The sequence below is a fragment of the Gorilla gorilla genome, chromosome 3 (assembly GCF_029281585.2).
Source record: "Gorilla gorilla gorilla isolate KB3781 chromosome 3, NHGRI_mGorGor1-v2.1_pri, whole genome shotgun sequence".
NCBI classification, from domain to species: Eukaryota; Metazoa; Chordata; class Mammalia; order Primates; family Hominidae; genus Gorilla; species Gorilla gorilla.
This window is the reverse complement of record NC_073227.2, coordinates 90,851,587-90,859,201: the sequence shown is the minus strand read 5'-3', so window position 1 is coordinate 90,859,201 and position 7,615 is coordinate 90,851,587.

Sequence of the window (7,615 nt, the reverse complement as noted above, 5' to 3'; positions counted from 1 at the left end):
TGCAAGGGACACTAAGACAGGTCAGTTCCTGGGAGACACAGGACTCTTCTGATGGGGCACTGACTTGGGGACTCCTTTTTATCTTTGCTGAAAATTTCTTAGCACTGCACCTCCAGACATTATCTGTCCAGTCATCCTTCCTATCCTCTTTGCTCCACATGGGTAAGACCTGCATCAGGATCCGAAGACTCAGCCTTCTTCGGCTCCCTTCCCATTTTCCCTTACAGATGTTTTCCTAATAAATCTCTTGCACCCACTAATCTCATCTTGCAATTCTGCAGGGTCCAAATTAACACAATACTAATTATGATCTATCTGATTTAGTGATGATAACGATGATAGCATTCTTCAAGTACCAAATGATTTATCTATGTCATCTCATTTTATCCTTACAATAACTTTTTGGGTATTTCATATTATAAATGAGAAAACCAACTAAGTGGATAATTAGCCATTTGAGTGGTTCACTTATCTAGTAAATGGCAATGAAAAGTCTGAATCACTCTGCTATAGTCTTAACAAACATCAATTGAGGCTCTTAGAGAATCATTATGTCCACTGTAACATTTTCTTAAACCTCATGTGATATTTTGAGGTTAATGTGACCGATTCATTGACCTGTCATAAGTCTATTATAAGTTTTGCACTTTTTGCCCCCTCTTTTTAATTTGAATTAAATGGATGACATTTTAAAAAGACAGGCATAAATAGGTACAATTGGTGAGAAATGTTTTTCTTCTGCATAGTTCTTGACAAGTTAGCCATTTGCTCAGGTAAGCACACTCAGCAGCAGCCAGATGAAAATTATATTAATCAGCAATAAGAATAAAGCCCTTTAATGGGATTTCCAGGTCTTGGCTTTGGGGCAGCAGTATAGTCTAGTGGATAAATCCATGGTCTATATTGAAATACATACTGTAACATTGGCCAAGTTAATTCAAAGATTGCTTCCTCATTTGAAAAATGGGAGCAAAATAAGTACATAGATTTTTATAAAAATAAGGATGCATGCTGTGTCTGCATATCACTTATTACCACTGTGGTAGCAATTAGCAACAATCCATAATTTACAGTTGTTATTATGTGTTAATTTTCTTTGGCTCTTCTCCCTGCCTAAACAACAAATAAGAAAAGAATGTAAATATATGTGAATATATATTGGGTCAGTGATTTTCTGGGTTTATTTATTTATTTTTTTTCAGACGGAGTTTTGCTCTCGTTGCCCAGGCTGAAGTGCAATGGTGCAATCTTGGCTTGCCGCAACCTCTGCCTCCTGGGTTCAAACGATTCCCCTGCCTCAGCCTCCCAAGTAGCTGGGATTTCAGGCATGCGCCACAACGCCTGGCTAATTTTTTGTATTTTTAGTAGAAGACGGGGTTTCTCCATGTTGGTCAGGCTGGTCTCAAACTCCCGACCTCAAGTGATCTGCCTGCCTTGGCCTCCCAAAGTGCTGGGATTACAGGCATGAGCCACTGCGCCCGGCAGGATCAGTGATTTTTCAAACTTTAGAGTGTATGAGAATTACCTGGAGGGCTCATTAAAGTAGATTGCTGAGCTCCACCTCAGAGATACTGATCAAGTAGCTCAGAGATGCAGCTGGAGACATTGCAGGGCCCACAAATTCCCCAGGTGCTACTGAGGCTGGAAATTACAGGAGAGCCACTACTTTATAATTATAAACCTCCACTTCCATCTAGTGGTTGAGTTACAAAATACAATGAATATACGTTTTTAACACGCGTTGTTTCATTTAATTCTCCTAACATTGCATAAAACAAGTACTGTCTTCACTTTACAAATGGTAAAACTGAGCTGTGAGGGTGATGAAGTAACCTGCCTAATGTTTTTCAGGTATTTGGAGAACTGATGATTAGCTCCAAGACTGTCAGACTCCAAAGCCAAAGCTCTCAGTCAGTATGTTATCCTGTCTAAACATCCTTCAAACCATCTTCCTCGGTAATTCCACTTCTGAGGAAATAACCAGAAATACAGACAAAGAGAGATAGAGATATCTATTACAATGTGATTTATAATAGTGAAAATTCATAGGAAACTTTAAGTCCATCATCAAGGGAATGGTAATATAGGTATACTTCAAAATATTTTACATACAACTGAAGTGAAATATCATGTGTTTTAAAATTTATGGAAATTGATATACAAAGTGAAGAGGAAAATGTAGGATTTTGCATAAAGGAGTGACTTTAAGAAAATTCCAGGCTGGATTTGGTGGCTCATGCCTGTAATCCCAGCACTTTGGGAGGCCGAGGCGGGTGGATCACAAGGTCAGGAGATCGAGATCATCCCGGCTAACATGGTAAAATCCCATCTGTACTAAAAATACAAAAAAATAGCCGGGCGTGATGGCCGGCGCCTGTAGTCCCAGCTACTCGGGAGGCTGAGGCAGGAGAATGGCCAGAACCCCGGAGGCGGAGCTTGCAGTGAGCCGAGATTGTGCCACCGCACTCCAGCCTGGGCGACAGAGAGAGACTCCCTCTCAAAAAAGAAAAAAAAAAAAGAAAATTCCCTACACATACATGGGAAAAGACTTGAGGGAAATAGGCCAAAATGTTATTTTTTTGTTTCCTTTTACTTTTTAGTATAGAATGTTCCAAATATTCTACAAAGACTGTATATTTTATAATTAGAAAAGTGTTAATCATTATTAAACTTTTAATATCAGTTAATTAATACATTAATATTAATTTTGGTGAAATTCTAAATATTTATTCATTTGCATAAGATAAAGAGAGTGGTGTTTACTTAGAATCTACTCTGTACTCAGCACAGTGCTATGAGGGCCACATAAGAAGAAGAACTGGGTCTCACTTTTTCAGTTTTCCTATTTCTTCTATAGGCAAAACTAACACAGGAAAAAATTAGCACACAGTATAAGACACATTTGTGATTAAATATTAAAGATTGGCTGGGCATGGTGGCTTACAACTGTAATCCCAGCACATGGGGAGGTTGAGGTGGGTGGATCACTTGAGGCCAGGAGTTCAAGAACAGCCTGGCCAACATGACGAAACCCCTGCTCTACTAAAAATACAAAAATTAGCTGGGTGTAGTGGCCCACGTCTGTAATCCTAGCTACTCAGGAGGCTGAGGCATGAGAATTGCTTGAACTAGGGAGGCGGAAGTTGCAGCGAGCTAAGATCGCATCACTGCACTCCAGCCTGGGCAACAAAGCAAGACTGTCTCAAATAAATAAATATTAAAGATCATGTACTGTGAGCCTTCAGGGAAGCTGGCTTGTTAGGACTGGGGTAATCTTGGAGGAGATGTTAACTGAATGGGGCCTTTCCTGATGGAGAATAGAACCTTCTAGAACTACATGAGCCAAGCAATGAAAGAGGAAGAAGCATAACACAAATGTCAGAATAGAGACAGGATCAGCCTGCTCCTGTTTCTCTTTCTGTCTTGAATCTTTCACTTATATGCTTAATTTATACACATCCCCTCAAATTGGTGATAGTTTTTTCATTGGTCAAGACCTTTCTGTTCCTTCCCTGGTGAGTGTGAAGTTGCCACTTATTTAGAGGGAGCAGCCTACCACTTTGCCACCCTTACCACTTTGCCACTTTGTACACCGATTGGTTGAATCACTACCACCTGGGAGCATGTTAATACCACAGAATGGTGGGCTCTGCTCCAGAGCCTCTGAATCAACATCTGCATTTTAACACAGTTCACAATCATATACACATTAAAACTGGAATAATGCTGGCATGGCATGCAACACTGTCAGAAAACAGCCTGAATCCAGAGGCACCTGCCAATGTGGTTTAACAGATGAGGGATGGGACTGACAAGGTCTTCTCTGAACAAAATTTTGTTTTCTTTTTCTTTCTTTCTTTCTTTCTTTCTTTCTTTCTTTCTTTCTTTCTTTCTTTCTTTCTTTCTTTCCTCTCTCTCTCTCTTTCTTTCTTTTTTTTTTTTTTTTTTGAAATGGAGTCTCACTCTGTCGCCCAGGCTGGAGTGCAATGGCGTGATCTTGGCTCACTGCAATCTCTGCCTCCCGGGTTCAAGCGATTCTCCTGCCTCAGCCTCCCAAGTAGCTGGGATTACAGGGGCCGGCCACCATACCTGGCTAATTTTTTAGTATTTTTAGTAGAGACGTGGTTTCACCATGTTGGCCAGGCTTGTCTCAAACTCCTGACCTCAGGTGATCCACCCGCCTCGGCCTCCCAAAGTGCTGGGATTACACGAGTGAGCCACTGCACCCAGCTGAGAAAAAAATATTTTTACTGAGTTAAACCACAGCAAATACTGTAATATTTTCTTAAAGCTAATGTGGCATTTTGAGGTTAGTGCGACCAATTCATTAACCTGTCATAAGTCTATTATAATGCTTGCACTTTTTGCCTTCTCTTTTTAATTTGAATTAAGTGGGTGACATTTTTAAAAGGCAGGCATAAATAAGTACCATTGGTGAGAAATGTTTTCCTTCTGCGCAGTTCTTGACAAGTTAGCCATTTGCCCAAGTAAGCATACTTAGCATCAGCCAGATAAAGATTATATTTATTAGCAATAAGAGTAAAGCTGGCGGCCGGGTGCGGTGGCTCACGCCTGTAATCCCAGCACTTTGGGAGGCCTAGATGGGTCGATCGCCTGAGGTCGGGAGTTGGAGACCAGCCTGACCAACATGGAGAAACTCTGTCTTTACTAAAAATACAAAATTAGTTGGGTGTGTTGGCCCATGCCTGTAATCCCAGCTACTCGAGAGGCTGAGGCAGGAGAATCGCTTGAACCCGGGAAGCAGAGGTTGCGGTGAGCCGAGATCCCGCCACTGCACTCCAGCCTGGGCATCAAGAGCGAAACTCCGTCTCAAAAACAAAACGAAACAAACAAACAAACAAAAAAGAGTAAAGTCGGCCAGTCGCGGTGGCTCATACCTGTAATCCCAGCACTTTGGGGGGCCGAGGCGGGCGGATCACGTGGTCAAGAGATCGAGACCCTCCTGGCCAACATGGTGAAACCCCCTCTCTACTAAAAATACAAAAATTAGCTGGGTGTGGTGGTGCGTGTAGTCCCAGCTACTTGGGAGGCTGAAGCAGGAGAATCGCCTGAATCCAGGAGGTGGAGGTTGCAATTAGCCCAGATCGTGCCACTGCACTCCAGCCTGTCTCAAAAAAAGAAAAAAAAAAAAAAAAAAAAGAGTAAAGCCAACTAAGCACATTCAGCATCAGCCAGATAAAAATTATATTCATCAGCAATAGGAGTAAAGCTTTATATAGTGCAGAAAGGAATGAGATAAGGTTATTTGGATAAGCTCAGAGGTAATTACTGGTCAAGCTCTGATGAGGCACAGAAACGGAAGTTGCTGGGTGCTCAGGTGGATGAAATCGGGGCATCATGAGAGCACAGGACCTTGCCTGGGATGTGAAGGGATCCTGAGAATAGCTTTATCTATTTCACAATTATATCTTTGTCAAATTACAGATCAGCTTCCTCTTTGCCTCTTCATTTGAAAATTTTTCCTCTGCCAGCATGGAATTTTGCTTGTTACCAGTTGAATCCTATTTCTAAATCTAATTGACTGTAAATTCAAAGCAAGAAGAAAAGTTTCAGTGGCTGATGTTATTGGACTAGGGGTGAGGTGGAGCCATACGGAAGTGCATGTGGACAAAACCTAATGCTATATTTTATTGTGAAATGGTGAACGTTTATTTTCCATCGAGTGAAGTTTTCTTCCAACTTTTGATTGGGCAGTTGGGACAGAGCTGTTGATTTTTTAAGTCCAACGTTTCTGGTTTCTTTTTTAGTTATTAGAAATGAAGTTTGGTTTCCTGAGGTCAAGATGAATCTTTTTCAGTTTCCTTAAGGTCATGATTGAAGGCGACTGGGGTAAATGAGGGAAGAGGAAACGAGTGGTCAGATATACGTCTGAGTAATGTTAATAATACAGATAACTCAAAGGTCATTACTTCTGCGTTTTCTTTAAAGGTGTATAAAGTTAAGATGCTGATGTGAGTGACCGAAGTGAAACATGTTATCTACATGTTTAGGTGCTCCAAAAAGTCAGAGAAGACTCTCCATGCTAATGGCTACTAGGCTGTTTATGGAGGTCTGGCTTGGCTCTACATTTTGTCATCCTACTTTGCTTCCTGTGTCAGGTGAGGAAATGCAAGATTTCCCCCAGGCACCTGGATTAATGCCCAACCATCCTCTAGAGAAGTTTATTGTAGGCTGTGCATATAAAGCAGATGTGTGTCAACCTTGCTGGATTATCTCTTGTGTTTATAATCCTCACATTTTTTTCTTCTTCTTTACCTTATCAACTAAAGACATCATAGACTATATCCAGCTAGTTTAGAATCAGCAGATGACCACTAGATGTAGGAACTCATCACAGAAGTGTAGTAGTAGCGGTAGGGTTCGGATGCTAAGACAAGAGGGTTACTTTTAGAGCCTCCCATATCCACCGCGTGCACCTTAACTTTAGAGCAGACTTTAAAAGCTTTATCAATAACTTAGCAAGAGCATACAGAATAATTGATTTCTTTACTGTAAGGAACTCATATCTGGTATCCAGGCTTGCAAATGCATACCTGTGCTGATGACATCAAGAGTTTTCTGGGCTGGCCACAGTGCTCACGCCTATAATCCCAGCACTTTGGGAGGCCGAGGTGGATGGATCACTTGAGGTCAGGAGTTCGAGACCAGCCTGACCAACATGGTGAAACCCTGTCTCTATTAAAAATACAAGAATTAGCCATGCCTGGTGGCACACATTTGTAATCTCAGCTGCTTGGGAGGCTGAGGCACGAGAATGGTTTCAACTCAGGAGGTGGAGGTTGCAGTGAGCTGAGATGGCGCCACTGCACTCCAGCCTGGGCAACAGAGCAAGACTCTGTCTCAAAACAAAAACCAAAAAAAAAAAAAAAAAAAAAGAAAACAGTTATTTTCTGGAGAGACGTTTTCCCTTCTTTTCACTGTGTGTTTTCAAATTCAAAATGTGTGTTCTTTTGGTCACACTATACAATTTTAGAAAAAATATTTACTTATGCTCAAGACAGTTTGGAAGTGTCACACTGTACTTTTTACATTTTACATTGCAGCGTTCTCAGATGGTAGTTTAAGTATCAGTGTCTCATAAATTCAGATATGTCAACATATCTGCCAGAACAATTATGTGAACCCATGCATTTTGGTGAAATGTGAAGTGAGTATCTTGTAATGAAAGTACTCATATTGAGATTTCAAAAAAATCATTTGGAAAAATAAACTAGTGAAACAATAACATTTTTATTTTGAAAGGATAATTCTTAAAAGACAGTTTTATACAGAATAAGTTAATGAATTTTTCAATGTGTGATTAAAATATAAAACTGGCCAGGGGGAGGGGAATGTAAGCAGTAGGGGATGGCCTGGATAATCTACCTCTAAGATCCCTTCTAACGCTGAAATTCTATGATGGAAATGTTGCTGAATATATAAAGCTACGGAGTGGTGGCTCATTCAGCATCCTAGACAGTCACCTTTCAGGAAAAGCAGACTACGGTGTTTTCATGGGAGTGTTGAAAGTCATTAAAAAATGAATTGATATATATTTATTGGGTACCTTCTATGTTGAAGACACTGTGCTAGGTACTTCAGAAGATTCAAGGGC